Source organism: Protopterus annectens, chromosome 6.part0 (assembly GCF_019279795.1).
Source record: "Protopterus annectens isolate FY-2018-M chromosome 6.part0, PAN1.0, whole genome shotgun sequence".
Taxonomy (NCBI): Eukaryota; Metazoa; Chordata; order Ceratodontiformes; family Protopteridae; genus Protopterus; species Protopterus annectens.
This window is the reverse complement of record NC_056737.1, coordinates 14,876,903-14,895,507: the sequence shown is the minus strand read 5'-3', so window position 1 is coordinate 14,895,507 and position 18,605 is coordinate 14,876,903. Positions and strand designations below refer to the sequence as shown.

The 18,605-nt window shown below is 43.4% G+C and overlaps 1 protein-coding gene across 3 annotated transcripts in view; it reads left to right on the top strand.

Moving 5' to 3' along the window:
• COCH (cochlin) overlaps positions 1–18,605 on the top strand; it is a 382,700-nt gene that overhangs the window by 317,961 nt on the left and 46,134 nt on the right. The gene's annotated exons all lie outside the window — the stretch shown is intronic.

Genomic DNA, 18,605 nt, shown 5'->3' with positions numbered 1-18,605 from the left:
TAACCACTTGGCCACCAATGAAAACACAACCAGTAGCAAATTACACCCATCAAAGTGGGGGGCTTCACCCCCACACACCCCCTACTTAAATATACCAACTCTGAGATCGCACTACAGCAGAGAAAGGGCAAAGTTCACCATGGTGGCCAAGTGGTTACTTTCCCGGAGAGGAAATACGATGTTCCAGGAGTTTGTGCTTCTACACTTACAACATTTTCAGACTCTACAAACTGGGCCACAATGTTATGAAGGGGAACCAATTAAAGTGGTTACACAAGGAGTCATTACAGACACAAATGTTTTTTAAAACACCTTTACTGAATTATCACATGATACAGACAGACATAAATTTATATAAAATTAATCAAGCCATATCAACCAGTTCACATTTCCAAATATTATACATCACGTGTATTTTATTTATCCTATAATGTAAGTAACATTACATAAATTATTCTATTCCTGCCTTCTCTTAAATCTTATTCCTCCTCCAAAACATTTTTCTGCATGTATTGTTCGCAAAGTTTCCATTTTTTTCCTATGTAAATTACTCCTCCTTTCATAAAGATTCTACTTCCTGTTCTTTTATCTCTGTTACAATATTCACTACTTCAAATATACTTGGTTTAGGTTTTGATTTCCATTTTCTAGTAATTGCTTTTTTGGCAGCTACTAGAATTAAACTTAACAAGGCCTTACTATATCTAGGAAATTCAGATCCTCTATCCCAGCTCAAAAAATAATTTCCTTAGTTACACTCACTTGCTGGAAGCCGTGGTGGTGCAGCAGTAGCGTTGTCACCTCACAGTAAGAGGTTCTCCCGTTCGATTCTCGGCTGGAGCGCCTTCTGTGTGGAGTCTGCATGTCCTCCCCGTGGTCGAGTGGCGTTCAAAAGACATGCGTGAATGGGAGTGCCTTCGTTGAAGGTTGGACATCGAGCTGGCACCTCGGCATCGTAAAAATCTACTGCCAATCATTAGCTGACCGGAGTTCCGCTGTGGCGACCCCTAACCGGGAAAAGCCAAAAGAACAACAACAACACTCACTTGCTGATTACACTCCCAAAACAAATCTTCCCAGGTATCTCTTTCTTCCCAATCACACCTACAACATTTGCCATCTACCTGAGGAAAAATTCTTTGGAGTCTGCTTGGGGTATAAAAGTATTTATGCAAACACTTCCAGGCAAAATTCCTAAATCTTCTATACTTTGTTACATATTTGGGAGCCATACATATGTCCTCCAATTGTTTCTTTGTGAATTGCATACCTAATCTCTCTTCCCAATCTTTTCTGACATTTTCTGTTTGATTCCTGTAGTTATCATGCACAACTTTACATGCCCTACTAATTATTCATTTTTTAACAGCAGCTTCTGCTTTAGATTCATTTAAAAACTCAAGTATTGCATATATTTCATTTAAGATTCCCCTATTCCTTTCTCTGTCTATACTCTGATATCAGTTCCTGATAAGGAAGGCAATCACTAGCCTGCAATCCAGATGTCTTCTTGGCATCTTCCCGTTATATTAGCTTTCCTTCCCTAATTATTTGTTCCCAATATAATTGGTTCATTTGCCATCTTCCTCCAGTAAATTCCAGTCCCATCTTATCTTTTCTCTGTGCCCCTAATTGCAGTTATCCCTATTGGCAGAATCTCCTTTCTCCATTCCCATGTTGGCTTAGTTCTTAATATACGTTCTGTTACTGTATAAATGTAATATTCTGTATTAACTGTTATTCTCCTTAAGGATCTGTATCCAGAATCCCAGTCTTTCCTTATTTCTTGAATTACCCCTGTATCATTATCATTCCTTTTACCCCCTGTATCATTATCATTCCTTTCCACTTTGAATTTTGTCTTTCTACTTGTGTTATGTGTAAGAGCCTTAACTGTATAGCTCTAAAATAGCCCTTCAAATAAGGTAATCCTAAACCTCCTTGTTCTTTTGGGGAACTCGACTTATCCCACTTGACTATTGTCCTCTTCTCCTCCCAAATAAAGTCCTTCAACTCTTTATTGTTAACTGTCCACAGCTTCTACTCTAGTTGATAAAAATATGCCTGACCTGTATATAAAACTAAAAGGTCTAATCCATATTCATAGTCAAGAACTTCCAGTTTCTCAGTTTTTGTATTATCTTTTGTTTAGTCTTTACTCACATAGCCTTAGCTGACTTAACCAAATCCTTTTTTATCTGTACTCCTAAATACTTTGTTTTATCACACCCCATAACTATGTGTATTTCTAGCCCAATTTGCACGTGGATACATAGTTTATACCTATAGCCTTTGTTTTATCGTCATTAATTTTCTATCCCAAAAAAAAAAAAAAAACAGAGCTGTCACAGAATATTCCACAACACTGAGATGCCCTTTTTTGGTTACATTGGGTTACAAAATGATACCATACCAATTGTACCCTTGAATTTCTTTGCCAATGGTTCTAAGTATGACGCAAATAAAGGGTAAAGAGGACACCCCTGCGTGGTTCCTCTGTTAAGACACAACTTACCTGAGAGGAACCCTCTCACTTTGATTTTTGTCTGAGATCCCTCATATATCCTTCAGATGCAAACATTATTATCTCTTAGTTATGCATTGTAATGGATGGCACAGTTAAAGGGCAGTTAGTGTCGATGCCTCATAGTGCTTGGCTGTTCGGTTCAGTTCTTCCATGGGTTTCCATTCTAATGAGCCTGCACATCTTCCATATTTCACTCAATACTTTGGCTTCCTAACACATTCCAAAGACAGAGTGTAAGTGGACTAAATGGTCATTCTCCAAACTGCCCATAGATATGTGCATCATACGTGGGTAAGTGTGTGTGCATCCTGCAATTTGTTGGTGCCTTGCTCAGGACTGGCTTCTCTAACCTACAACCACCCACCCACCCCTATGTGTTTGCTTATGCTCCAGTTTTCCCATGACCCTTTCAAACTGGAAAGTCAGTAAATGAACGTATGCAATATATTCATTATTAACACACTATATACATTCATTGTATTTGACTTACATACAGTTAGGTTGTAATGCACCTCTCTCTCACTCTCTGTTTCTCCCAACCCCATCTACTGGCAGTTTTACTCTTTCTTGTGATTAATCTGCTCACACACTTAACTGTCATCTATAGTTCTACAGAGGCAGATGATGAGAGATAGCAGATATCTGTGCACCCCAAACATCAAATACATTTTAAATTTTATTTCCACCAAAATGGGTCTTCTGTTCTGTACTTGGCTTCTAACAAGGCTGGTTTTAGTTACTTCAGTATAAGGACTTGAAACATGGTCAGACTCTGGTATGAGGCTGTGCTAGGAAGGCTCATAGCTCCCCATGCTGGGGGGGGGGGGGTGCACAGTTCCCCATGCCAAGTGAGTACAGATCTCCCAGTTGAGTGGAGAACTCCCAATGCTAAGCAACCGCAGGACTCCCCATGTTAAGTGGGTGCACAGCTCCCCATGTAGGAGGGTGCAGAACTGCCTGTGCTAGGAAGGTACAGAGACCTACATGTAGGGAGGTTGCAGAGCTGCCTGAGTTAGGTGGGTGAAAAGCTCCCTTTACTAGGTGAGTGTAGAGCAACCCATGCTATAAAGGTAAAGAGTTCCCCATACAAAGAAGGTACAGTCTTCCCCATGCAAGGGAGATGTAGTGCCCCCCAACCGAGAAGAGTACAGGGCTCTTCATGCTATGTGGATGTGGTGCTCCCCATGCTAGATTGGTGCAAAGCTCCTTGTACGAAAAAGGCAAAGAGTCCTCCGCTAGGAGGCTGCAAAACGCCCCATGCGAGGAAGGTACAGAGCTCCCCATTCTAGGATGGTGCAGAGTTCCCAGTGCTAGGCAGGTGCAGGACTCCCAAAGCTAGGTGGGTGTAGAGCTCCCTGTGTTAGGCAGATGCAGAGCTCCTCATGCATAGAGAGTTTAGAGCTCCCATGCTAGAAGGGTGCAGAGCTCCCAATGAAAGGTGAGAACAGAAATCCCGCTGGTAGGCAGGTGAAGGATTCTCCATGCTAGAAGGGCACAAGTTAATATGCTCCTCATGTGTGAAAGTGCAGAGCCGCCTGTGCTAGGCAGGTGCAGAGCTTCCCTTGCTTCGCAGGTGAGAGCTCCTCATGCTAGGTGAGTGCAGAGCTTCCCTTGCTAAGCAGGTGCACAGCTCCTCATGCTAGGTGGGTGCAGAGCTTCCCTTGCTATGCAGGTGCAGAGCACCTCATGCTAGGTGGATGCAGAGATCCCCTTGCTACGCAGGTGCAGAGCTCCTCATGCTTGGTGGGTGCAGAGCTTCCCTTGCTACACAGGTGCAGAGTTCCTCATGCTAGGTGGATGCAAAGCTCCCCTTGCTACGCAGGTGCAGAGCTTCTCATGCTAAGTGGGTGCAGAACTCCCCTTGCTACACAGGTGCAGAGCTCCCCTTGCAATGCATGTGCAGAGTTCCTCATGCTAGGTGGGTGCAGAGCTCCCCATGCAAGGTAGATGCAGAGCTCCTCATGCTAGGTGCATGCAGAACTGCTCATACTAGCTGTACAGTAGATGCTTTGATTTATATTACTTGTGCCCTGCAGAGATATAACACAGGTCTCCCAAAATGACCCTTTAATATTAGATGTAAATAAATACACAATGTACATTATAAGGATAATTGCTGCAGGAAATCGTAATATGATTTGCATAAAGCTGTGGCAGTTGGGAGCACTGTCATTTGTTATATAGCATCTATTTAGTATCATTAATGATTTGTCAAGAGTTTGGATTGAAAACACTTCATTTTGCAGGTTGTTGGTTTGTCACGGATGCTTCTCTCTTTATTTAATATTGACTCAGAGCTAAGGCAGATCAGAGTAAATAAAAGAGACATTTTTTATTATTTGCTTTTCTCTTTACCCTGAGTCTGTGCACCTCACAATTAGTACATTTATGCATACAGGGTGTGGGATGCAGAATTGCACAGCCCAATTGCAAAAATCGTGTTATTTGAGTTCTGAATAATATTTTGCTGTATCACACTTGTGTATGCATGGTAAAGATATATTTACAATATATTTTGATTCCAAATTAAACAGATCTCACTATAACATTATGAGCCCCATTAATCTTCCAGTCAAATATTCTCCAAAAACTAGAAGTCCCTATGGCTGCACAGCTAGAACCCATTGTGATGGCCATCAGATGGAGCCCAGCTATAAAAGGAATACAGCTCTGTGATTAGCTCAACAAGTTTGTTGCTGAGGTGAATGTTGATTCATTTAGTTTGGGTACTTCATTAGTCATTTCTCCAACCTAAAACTGCAAAACGCCCCATGCGAGGAAGGTACAGAGCTCCCCATTCTAGGATGGTGCAGAGTTCCCAGTGCTAGGCAGGTGCAGGACTACCAAAGCTAGGTGGGTGTAGAGCTCTCTGTGTTAGGCAGATGCAGAGCTCCTCATGCATGGAGAGTTTAGAGCTCCCATGCTAGAAGGGTGCAGAGCTCCCAATGCAAGGTGAGAACAGAAATCCCACTGGTAGGCAGGTGAAGGACTCTCCATGCTAGAAGGGCACAAGTTAATATGCTCCTCATGTGTGAAAGATGCAGAGCTGCCTGTGCTAGGCAGGTGCAGAGCTTCCCTTGCTTCGCAGGTGAGAGCTCCTCATGGTAGGTGAGTGCAGAGCTTCCCTTGCTAAGCAGGTGCACAGCTCCTCATGCTAGGTGGGTGCAGAGCTTCCCTTGCTATGCAGGTGCAGAGCTCCTCATGCTAGGTGGATGTAGAGATCCCCTTGCTACGCAGGTGCAGAGCTCCTCATGCTTGGCGGGTGCAGAGCTTCCCTTGCTACACAGGTGCAGAGTTCCTCATGCTAGGTGGATGCAAACCTCCCCTTGCTACGCAGGTGCAGAGCTCCTCATGCTTGGCAGGTGCAGAGCTTCCCTTGCTACACAGGTGCAGAGTTCCTCATGCTAGGTGGATGCAAACCTCCCCTTGCTACGCAGGTGCAGAGCTCCTCATGCTAAGTGGGTGCAGAACTCCCCTTGCTACACAGGTGCAGAGCTCCCTGTGCTAGGTAGGTGCAGAGCTCCCCTTGCTATGCATGTGCAGAGTTCCTCATGCTAGGTGGGTGCAGAGCTCCCCTTGCAAGACAGATGCAGAGCTCCTCATGCTAGGTGCATGCAGAACTGCTCATACTAGCTGTACAGTAGATGCTTTGATTTATATTACTTGTGCCCTGCAGAGATATGACACAGGTCTCCCAAAATGTCCCTTTAATATTAGATGTAAATAAATACAAAATGTACATCATAAGGATAATTGCTGCAGGAAATCGTAATATGATTTGCATAAAGCTGTGGCAGTTGGGAGCACTGTCATTTGTTATATAGCATCTAGTTAGTATCATTAATGATTTGTCAAGAGTTTGGATTGAAAACACTTCATTTTGCAGGTTATTGGTTTGTCACTGATTCTTTTCTCTTTATTTAATATTGACTCAGAGCTAAGGCAGATCAGAGTAAATAAAAGAGACATTTTTTATTATTTGCTTTTCTCTTTACCCTGAGTCTGTGCACCTCAGAATTAGTACATTTATGCATACAGGGTGTGGGATGCAGAATTGCACAGCCCAATTGCAAAAATCGTGTTATTTGAGTTCTGAGTAATATTTTGCTGTATCACACTGTGTGTATTCATGGTAAAGATATATTTGCAATATATTTTGATTCCAAATTAAACAGATCTCACTATAACATTATGAGCCCCATTAATCTTCCAGTCAAATATTCTCCAACAACTGGAAGTCCCTATGGCTGCACAGCTAGAACCCATTGTGATGGCCATCAGATGGAGCCCAGCTATAAAAGGAATACAGCTCTGTGATTAGCTCAACAAGTTTGTTGCTGAGGTGAATGTTTATTCATTTAGTTTGGGTACTTCATTAGTTATTTCTCCAACCTAAAACTGCAAAACGCCCCATGTGAGGAAGGTACAGAGCTCCCCATTCTAGGATGGTGCAGAGTTCCCAGTGCTAGGCAGGTGCAGGACTCCCAAAGCTAGGTGGGTGTAGAGCTCCCTGTGTTAGGAAGATGCTCCCTGTGTTAGGCAGATGCAGAGCTCCTCATGCATGGAGAGTTTAGAGCTCCCATGCTAGAAGGGTGCAGAGCTCCCAATGCAAGGTGAGAACAGAAATCCCGCTGGTAGGCAGGTGAAGGACTCTCCATGCTAGAAGGGCACAAGTTAATATGCTCCTCATGTGTGAAAGTTGCAGAGCTGCCTGTGCTAGGCAGGTGCAGAGCTTCCCTTGCTTCGCAGATGAGAGCTCCTCATGGTAGGTGAGTGCAGTGCTTCCCTTGCTAAGCAGGTGCACAGCTCCTCATGCTAGGTGGGTGCAGAGCTTCCCTTGCTATGCAGGTGCAGAGCTCCTCATGCTAGGTGGATGTAGAGATCCCCTTGCTACGCAGGTGCAGAGCTCCTCATGCTTGGCGGGTGCAGAGCTTCCCTTGCTACACAGGTGCAGAGTTCCTCATGCTAGGTGGATGCAAACCTCCCCTTGCTACGCAGGTGCAGAGCTCCTCATGCTAAGTGGGTGCAGAACTCCCCTTGCTACACAGGTGTAGAGCTCCCTGTGCTAGGTAGGTGCAGAGCTCCCCTTGCTATGCTTGTGCAGAGTTCCTCATGCTAGGTGGGTGCAGAGCTCCCCTTGCAAGACAGATGCAGAGCTCCTCATGCTAGGTGCATGCAGAACTGCTCATACTAGCTGAAATGGTAGATGCTTTGATTTATATTACTTGTGCCCTGCAGAGATATGACACAGGTCTCCCAAAATGACCCTTTAATATTAGATGTAAATAAATACACAATGTACATCATAAGGATAATTGCTGCAGGAAATCGTAATATGATTTGCATAAAGCTGTGGCAGTTGGGAGCACTGTCATTTATTATATAGCATCTAGTTAGTATCATTAATGATTTGTCAAGAGTTTGGATTGAAAACACTTCATTTTGCAGGTTATTGGTTTGTCACAGATGCTTTTCTCTTTATTTAATATTGACTCAGAGCTAAGGCAGATCAGAGTAAATAAAAGAGACATTTTTTATTATTTGCTTTTCTCTTTACCCTAAGTCTGTGCACCTCAGAATTAGTACATTTATGCATACAGGGTGTGGGATGCAGAATTGCACAGCCCAATTGCAAAAATCGTGTTATTTGAGTTCTGAATAATATTTTGCTGTATCACACTGTGTGTATGCATGGTAAAGATATATTTGCAATATATTTTGATTCCAAATTAAACAGATCTCACTATAACATTATGAGTCCCATTAATCTTCCAGTCAAATATTCTCCAACAACTGGAAGTCCCTATGGCTGCACAGCTAGAACCCATTGTGATGGCCATCAGATGGAGCCCTGCTATAAAAGGAATACAGCTCTGTGATTAGCTCAACAAGTTTGTTGCTGAGGTGAATGTTGATTCATTTAGTTTGGGTACTTCATTAGTTATTTCTCCAACCTAAAACTGCAAAACGCCCCATGTGAGGAAGGTACAGAGCTCCCCATTCTAGGATGGTGCAGAGTTCCCAGTGCTAGGCAGGTGCAGGACTCCCAAAGCTAGGTGGGTGTAGAGCTCCCTGTGTTAGGCAGATGCAGAGTTCCTCATGCATGGAGAGTTTAGAGCTCCCATGCTAGAAGGGTGCAGAGCTCCCAATGCAAGGTGAGAACAGAAAACCCGCTGGTAGGCAGGTGAAGGACTCTCCATGCTAGAAGGGCACAAGTTAATATGCTCCTCATGTGTGAAAGATGCAGAGCTGCCTGTGCTAGGCAGGTGCAGAGCTTCCCTTGCTTCACAGGTGAGAGCTCCTCATGCTAGGTGAGTGGAGAGCTTCCCTTGCTAAGCAGGTGCACAGCTCCTCATGCTAGGTGGGTGCAGAGCTTCCCTTGCTATGCAGGTGCAGAGCTCCTCATGCTAGGTGGATGCAGAGATCCCCTTGCTACGCAGGTGCAGAGCTCCTCATGCTTGGTGGGTGCAGAGCTTCCCTTGCTACACAGGTGCAGAGTTCCTCATGCTAGGTGGATGCAAAGCTCCCCTTGCTATGCAGGTGCAGAGCTCCTCATGCCAAGTGGGTGCAGGACTCCCCTTGCTACACAGGTGCAGAGCTTCATGTGCTAGGTAGGTGCAGAGCTCCCCTTGCAATGCATGTGCAGAGTTCCTCATGCTAGGTGGGTGCAGCGCTCCCCTTGCAAGGCAGATGCAGAGCTCCTCATGCTAGGTGCATGCAGAACTGCTCATACTAGCTGTACAGTAGATGCTTTGATTTATATTACTTGTGCCCTGCAGAGATATGACACAGGTCTCCCAAAATGACCCTTTAATATTAGATGTAAATAAATACACAATGTACTTCATAAGGATAATTGCTGCAGGAAATCATAATATGATTTGCATAAAGCTGTGGCAGTTGGGAGCACTGTCATTTGTCATATAGCATCTAGTTAGTATCATTAATGATTTGTCAAGAGTTTGGATTGAAAACACTTCATTTTGCAGGTTGTTGGTTTGTCACGGATGTTTTTCTCTTTATTTAATATTGACTCAGAGCTAAGGCAGATCAGAGTAAATAAAAGAGACATTTTGTATTATTTGCTTTTCTCTTTACCCTGAGTCTGTGCACCTCAGAATTAGTACATTTATGCATACAGGGTATGGGATGCAGAACTGCACAGCCCAATTGCAAAAATCGTGTTATTTGAGTTCTGAATAATATTTTGCTGTATCACACTGTGTGTATGCATGGTAAAGATATATTTGCAATATATTTTGATTCCAAATTAAACAGATCTCACTATAACATTATGAGCCCCATTAATCTTCCAGTCAAATATTCTCCAACAACTGGAAGTCCCTATGGCTGCACAGCTAGAACCCATTGTGATGGCCATCAGATGGAGCCCAGCTATAAAATTAATACAGCTCTGTGATTAGCTGAACAAGTTTGTTGCTGAGGTGAATGTTGATTCATTTAGTTTGGGTACTTCATTAGTTATTTCTCCATAGGTTCATAGGTTGGTACTAGGCTATCAGCCCTAGGGCTATAAAACCTAGAGTTAAGCCTTCCCTAGCTGTTTCTTCCCCACTGTTTACTTCTCTTTACCCCCTCTTGACATAGTGGCGTGATCCCGGGTGAATGGGTGATCTCCCATCTCCCATCAAGGTTCCTTTTGGTCACTTCCAAGAGGCGCTCTGCTTCTTGCTTCCTTGGTCCTCTTCACAGGCAGGAGGGAAAATTCACCGAGACTCCGTCGTGCCCTGGCTGGGGTCCTGCTGAGCCGAAAGTATGGCTAGGCAGGCCCTGGGGCTGAGAACTGCCCCTATGAATGAAGAGGCTGGAGAGCTGGAGGGTAGCAAACCGTGATTTTCGTGCAGCACAGAGCGGTATCACCTTTTATAGCTGGGTACCATCACATCGACTCACTCTGTGGGTGCTGTGTGCAGCCATAGGTAACTATCATATTGACAATACACCCCAACCTAAAACTTCACAATATGTCTTCTTTCTAGCATTTACAGGCTCATAGGTTCATTGTGTTTACTAGGCTAATGACCACAAGGGCCTTTTTAAGCCTAGACATGCATCCCAAATCTCTGGCAAGTTCTAATACCCTTGATATGTGTAAGCAGCGGTTTGGGAGATGAACCATTTACAGGTTATCTGTTTCCATTAGAGGCTTAGGTTCCAAACCTGGGATGAATTTTCAGTTTCCTATCCAATTGTCCAAGTTCCACTTGAATTGGGTTATGGAGGAACTCTGCTTCACATGGTTTGGGAGCCTATTCCATAGACGCAGTAGTCTCAGATACATACCTATCTCTCCAACAGATCCTATTTATATCACACGCAAGCTTTAAGTCTTTAGAATGGGTAATTCTGGTGATGTTTGTTTTGTGGATATGCAGAAGGTTCATCAGAGTGGGGTCTGACAATGCCCTATATGCCATGCATAGATCTCCCTTCAAAAGCCTGTAGGAGACAGAATACAGGGATAGGCCCTTGAGGTGGTCTGCATAGGACATTTTACTTACGCCTTGCATTCTTTTAGTGAGCAACCGTAGTGGACGTTCCAGTTGTTGGATGTGCCTGGTTAGGAACATAAAGGGGGCAATGTACTCAATGATAGGGCTGATGAATGCTGAATACAGTGGAACAATGACTTGCTTGGACTTAGATGCCATACCTTTGTTTATAAGTTGTGCATTATAGAATGGTTTCCTCACCACTGTAGACAGGTGATGGTCAAAGGCTAGATTACTATGTGTGTCCCTAAGTCCCTGACTACTGGGTCAACCCTAAGGGGTGTATTGTCAATATGATAGTTACCAGGGATAGATGACTTCCCAAAGAACACTATTATGCATTTCTTAGCATTTAGTTTTAGTCCATGGCTCTGACACCAGTTGTTTGTCTGTGTCAGCCCCTCCTGAAGAACATTTGTATCAGTGTAAGATTCAATGACAGCTCCTAATTTGCAATCATTTACAAATTTAGTCTGCCCAAAGACCACTGGCATTGGCCTTGACGTCTGAGAAGTAAATGCCAAAAAGGAGTGGTCCAAGGACTGATCCCTGAGGGACTCCACTTGTGACTGGCCTCTTTGTAGAGGTGGACTCCCCACTTCTAACTTCCTGGGTCCTTTCTGTGAGCCAGATGGCTATCTACCAGATGACATACAGATTTTTACATAACCTCTTGAGTTTGTCAACAGTGCCCGAGTGGGGGTTGTGTCAAATGCCTTAGCCAGGTCAAGGTAGGCAGTGTGAACAATTTTGCCCTCATCCATTGCTTCGGTGACCTTCTCAAAGAAGTCCTCCAGGCTGAGTAGACATGATCTGCCCTTGACGAAACCAAACTGGGTGGGTCCAGTGTCTGGAGGTTTACTATATTTCTGTTGATCATCTTCATGATAATTCTTTCCATGGCTTTACATAAAAGACTAGTGAGACTTATGAGTCTGTAGTTTCCAGGGTCTGTGGAAGCCCACCTTTGTGTAGAGGGATAACTGTTGCTTTTCTCCATTCATGAGGCACAAAACCTGTTTGGAGGCTACAGTTAAATAGTAATTCCAGAGGCCCTGATAGGTCATGTTTCATGTTATTTAGAAGGCATCCTGTAATATTGTCTGAACCAATTGATGCAGTGTTCTTGGTCTTAGAGAGAGCATTAAGGACCTGTTGCCTAGTGATAGTAGGGGGAGTTATATTTGATGATATTTCCAGATAGAAGGTTGAGGGGGAGAGAAGGATGAAGTTGGAGCTGAATTTATCAGCCAGGAGGTTTGCTATGTCATCTGGCTCAATATAGGTGGCTCCATTTACAATGAGCTCTGCACACAATTGTGTATTGCCTTTGAGGTTATGGACATAGCTAAAGAACGCTTTATGTTTGTCCTCGGCCTGGGAGGCCAAACTTACCTCACATTTGGCTTTGGTAGACTTTATTTGTCCTCTAAGTTGTTTGTTTAGTTTGATGAGAGTGCTTTTATTCTGCTGGGTACAGAACTTTACAGTACTTTGGTGATATTTAAATTTATATTTAAAATTGCACTGTTTTGTAGGTTTTTCTTATGATGTCTGTAGGGAAGCTTACCAATATGTTCTCCTGCAAGCAGCTTTAGATATCACCAAAAAAATGTCACCTTAACAGTTAGTTTTGTTTAGGAAGAGCCATGATACAAATAATTGTGAACACTGTCATTTTGAACAAAATTACTTTAAAATGGAGAGAAAATTTATAGTTTTTTTTTAACAAGAAACATATTTATTAAATTATCACATAGGCAATCATACATTTATATAAGTGAAAACAAACCATACTGACACATTTTCATTTGCAAACATTATACATAATTTATAATCTATCCAGTCATCGTCAGTCAAACATTACAAAGCTCATTCAATTCCTGCCTTCCCTTAAACCTCATTCCTCCTCCAAAACATTATAATGCATTTATTGTTCCATAAATTTCCATGTTTTTCTAAAGATCCCACTTCCAGTTGTTTTATCTATGTTATATATTTATTTCTTCCAGTACAGTTGGTTTAGACTTTGATTTCCATTTTCTTGTAATTGCTTTTTTGGCAGCCACCAGAATTAAACTCAGCAAGGTCTTACAATGTCTAGGCAATTTCGATTCAGTATCACAGCTCAAAAAATAATTTCCTTAGTTACTCCAATTTACTCACCCAGTATTCCTGATAGAGTAGTCTGCAGGGAATTTCTAAAGTCTGCCAACTCATTATACTTCCAAAAAGTATGTCCCCAATTACCTCTTTCTTCCTCATCACACCTCCAACATTTACAATCTACCTGACAAAAAATTATATGAAGTCAGCTATGGGTATATAAAAATGCCTATGCAAAAAGATCTTAAGTCTTCTAGACTGATTGTAGACTTCTCTAACTCATGTTCCTTCTGAATCTCCTAAGCAGAAAACTAAATGTGAAGGCCAACGGAAACGTTAAAGTTACAAAGTTTAGATAAACAGAGGTTCCTTCCTGCTGATTCTGAGTAACATGCTATCTCCTAAAAGCCCATTTGATTTTAAAGGGTTCAGGAGCAAGGTAAATTTCTATAACAATCCAGTGACTGATCATTCTATAATGGTTGTATAAAAAATAATAAAAGCTAGCCTGAATAATCTCTTAATGACAAAGTAGATCATTGGACAGGTTTGGAAAGAGAATGTATAATCGGCTACTTTAGCCGTGACTTAGGAGAGATTAGTAGCAAAGGAAGATCTTAAAGAGAAAAAGATGAAGCAAGCTTAGTCTACAGATGTGATAGAGTCACAAGCTATCAAATGTAGTTATAACCCTATGGCTTCTGGCTTTAAAGTAGCTGCTGCAGCCATAGATTTTGATAGAAGTGCTTGGTTAAAAATCCATCCAGGGCACATTTGCTAGAGAACCCTTTGGATAAAAATGTTTTATTTGGTCTTCCTTCTAAAAAAAGTAAAATGGCTGGAGGAAAAAGACACACTATGTTAATGTAAAGCAAACATTTCAATAGCTAGTCCCCAAATGGGGCTCATGATTATTTAACGAACACCTTGTCCATTGTATAAAACAGAGAAACAAATCACTGAAGCCACTTTCAGTGAACACAAAACTGAAACTTTTTCCAGAAGAGAAAGCAAACACGCCTGCTCCCCTCCCTACATGCCCAAAATTATCCAACTTATATATACCAACTCAGATACATAGCGCTGGAGAAAGAGCAACATCACATGTTCGCTGAAAGTGGCTCTCAGCAGGAAAAGTGCTGCACTCTTGTCAGCTGGAAAAACAGCATTGGCCACAAACAGAGTTCCCTCCAAATAAACCAGGATTTGTCTTTCCAAGAGCTGGTCCTTCTGTAGAAAGTATTCAAGGGAGCAACAGTGTAAGAAACATAGGGAGTGCCAACATAAACAGGTATAACAGCAACTAAAAGGAGAGAAGCAGCAGCCACAACAACAAAACTCTCAAAAACAAAGGCATCTGGAGCAGAGCAGCTAATATCCTCTGTCATCTGTCCTGGATCCCAAACTATAGGAGGTTGCTTCTCTCAGTTTGTATGCTATAAATGATACCAGCAGGGTAAGATAAGTAGTGTTCACATGTTACAGCATACAATACCCATTCCCAGTGGCAGGACCAGTTCCAGACTCCATAAAAGACCAGCCTCAGGCAGCTTTGCATTGGCTTCTGAACCTCTACTGTCTCAGGATATTCAACCAATGTTGTCGTATGATTTAGACGTAGCTTTAATTCAAGATTCTTCCTGGTACCAAAGAAAAGCAAAGGCTTATGCAAGATCTGACAAACCTCAACAACATCATAATAGGTTCATATGTGATTACTAAGCTAATAGTACAAGACCCTTTGCAAGCTTAACCAATAATACTCAGGATATGACAATATTATATCTTAATTCCCCAGATATGGGATGGGGTAGTATCGGGGTAGTGTGCCTTTGAGTGTTGGAGCCCCAGGTCATGTTACAGACTGCCTCTGTCCATAAGGGACATGGGCAGAACCTTCGGAGTGAATTTACAGATGTCCTTCAAGGATGCATCTGCAGTCATAACAAATGGGTTGTCCTGCCTCAGGCAGCCCTTCGGTCGGCCGGATTCCAAAGTCTGGGTCTGGCCTCGGCTGATGTCGCACTTCACCCGACGTCATAGCTGCTGGGGTATAAAGGCATCAGCATTTTCCTCAGTCTTTCTTAAGCAGAAGCTGTTCGCAAGTGCTGGTCGGTCAGATCCAGAGATTTCAGCGTCAAGACTTCTAAAGCTAAGTACCCGTTGGGGACTCTTTCTTGCCTCAGCCGATGTCAGACAAAGTAAATAATTGTTTAACTTGTGGGAAACAAATACCTCATAAGGATCCACTCTTACTGCCTTCCTTGCTTAGGCCCAGACCACGGCGTATCAGCTTGTTTAGCCTGTGCTTCCTTCAACCGACGGACTCTTAGACATCGGTCGGAGTTTGCAGAAGAGTTTTTGGCTCCACTTTTGCATATAAAATGGAGACTCCGACTACACATTTAGCTAAAGGCTGAAACCACGGTTAGGCCTACAGTGTCTCGTTTCAACTGAAACCGAGACCTCGGGTTCTCATGCCTCCGATAACCGAGGCCACAGGCCATGGCTGAGTCGTACAGAAATTCCTGCTGAAGTAGCAGGCACACAAGAGTTGTCTGACACTATTCCGTTGGACATCTCTACTCCTGCCAGCTAGACCCCCTGCTTCTATGTCTATCAAGGCCTTTCCAGGGCTAAAGCAGCCAAACTTTCCAAGGCCTTACCTTCAAAAGCTCCCTCTCACAGGCCTACCTCAAGTTCCCAGATTCTCAGCCTTGCTGAGGACCTTATTCTGATCAGGGGAACCCATCCTCACCCAGACAGGGCCTCACAACCCTCCAGAAAGAGGCCTAGGACTGAACCCCTGAACCTCTGTCCTCTGACTACTCCTCGGATGGTTCAGATGTATCGGACCATCAGGAAGGCCCGTACTCACCTTATGAGGATTCTGATGCAGAAGACTCCATTCCTTCTGCCTCACCTCCAGAAGAATTTTCTTTTAGGGAAACCCTACACTCAATGAGGGAACACTTCCAATGGCAGGGTCAGGATTTTTCTGATTCTAGGAAAAGGCTAAGGACTTTTTTACACTTACCACAACATAGGCCTTTAGCCATTCCACCTGTACTATCAGTTGTTGATGATGCATACAATGATGCCAGTACTGCCCCTGATTCTCTCCCCCCGGCCCCTGCAAAGCCTGACAGATACTACAGGGTCCCGGAGTCTCACTACCACTTGTATAAGGTTCATGCTGCAGACCCAGAAACCATTTCTCAGGGCCCTAAAGGTGTTGCAGCTGCCTCTGCCAAAAACCCACTACCATCTGAAAGAGAATCTAGAGCATTAGAGAGATGGGGTAAAAAGGTTTATACATCTTCTACTCTTTCTGCCAGGGCTTTAAACTGTCAATTTCACATGATACAGTACCAGGAATTTTTGTTAGATCAGCTGAATAAAAAGCTGGCCTCTCCTGAACCTTTAGACCGTAAGTCCCTTCAGGATTTGGTACACAATTCTCAGCAGGTCAGTAATCATTTCTTAAAATGTGGCTATGATGCACTGGAGGCTTCATTTAGATCAGCTATGACTGGAGCAGTGATTAGAAGGCATGCCTGGTTAAAAACAATCAACTTACCAGACCATGTTAAGTCTAACTCCTGGATGCCCCTATGGAGAAACAAAGTTTGTTTGGCTCCCCTGCACAGGAGGTTCTAAAGAAAGTGGAAGAAAAAGCAAAATCTGTCCAAACAGTCAAGGATTTTTTGCAGGTCCAACCTTGGAGGTTTAGCAGAAATTGGCCTTCAAAGAATTGGTCCTTTCCAGACACCTCCAGAGCACAGAGAGGCAGAAATAGATTCCCAAGAGGCAGAGGTCAATCTAGGGGTGCCTACAGGGGTTGTCAGTGGCAACCTGCCAACCAAAGAAGTGCCGCCACAGCTGCGACTGCAACCACTTCTACAGGACAGACACAATGACTTGGCTCTGATTCCGTCTACCAGGGAACAACTGGAAGCACCCTTGGGCGGAAAGCTAGCCTTATTCTCAAGAAATTGGCATTGTATTACAGGAGACAAATGGTCTTTACAAACAATAGACAAGGGCTACAGGTTTCACTTCCACACTCTACCAAAAAAGAGAGGAATGCCAAACCTTCCACCAAGCCAGAAATCAGAGGCTCTAAAACAAATCATCAGTTTACTAAGGATGAGAGCAATAGAAAAGGTACCATCTATGGAACAAGGCCAAGGATTCTACTCCAGACTATTCCTTGTACCAAGAAAAGAAAATCAATGGAGGCCTATTCTCGATTTGTCCGCACTCAACACATACCTCATTGTTCCAAAATTCAAAATGCTGACCCTACAGCAACTTCTTCCCATGTTGGGCAAGGAGTCTTGGCTGGTGACTCTAGATCTCAAGGAGGCATACCTGCACGTCCCTATATGACCAGATTGCAGAAGACACCTCAGATTTCTTGCAGGATCAGAGCATTATCACTTCTCAGCATTGCCCTTTGGCTTATCTACTGTGCCCAGAGTATTCACGAAATGCCTGGCATCAGTAATTGCTCATTGCAGGCTTCAGGGAATTCAAATCTACCCATACCTGGACGACTGCCTAATACAAGCGGACAACAAGACAAAATTAATAAAGGATTTGGTCAATGTCATGCAACTGCTGCAAGCCTTGGGATACACAGTCAACATACAAAAATCAAGACTAGTGCCATCCCAAAGGATAACATTTTTGGGTGCAGAACTGGACACAATAACTCAGATGGCTTTTCTCACAGAGGAAAAACAAAAGCAACTACCACTCTATTTCATGGCATTAACAAGACAAACTCAGCTTACTGCAAGGAAAGTCCTGCAGGCCCTGGGTTACATGGCATCCTGCATAATATTGATCCCACATGCCAGGCTGCATATGAGAAAGTTACAGTGGTACCTAAGGAATGTATGGTCTCAACACAGACACAGTCTAGAAGCCCAGATACCAATCATTCCATGTCTGAAAAAAGAATTCCTGTGGTGGGCTCAAGCCTGTCAGATAAACAGAGGATTGCCTTTCCACAAACCACATCCAAGGCAGACCATCACCACGGACGGCTCAGACCTAGGCTGGGGGGCACACATGGAAGACAAGTGTATCCAAGGCCTATGGTCACAAGACCAGCTGAATCTACACATAAATCTAAAGGAGATGCTGGCAGTGAAACATGCAATCGAGGCATTCAGACCATTCATCCAGCAAGGACACCTGCTGATAAGGACGGACAATACCACAGTCATGTGGTACATCAACAAACAGGGAGGCACACATTCATACCCTCTATGCCGGACGGCTATGGACCTGTGGAACTTGGCCCTGAATCTAAACATCCAACTGCAGGCCAGATTTGTACCAGGAAAAGAGAATTCACTAGCAGACAGCTTAAGCAGGACTACCACGGATGCTCACGAATGGATGCTGCATCCAGATATTTTCAAAACCATAACAAGGAAATGGGGAAT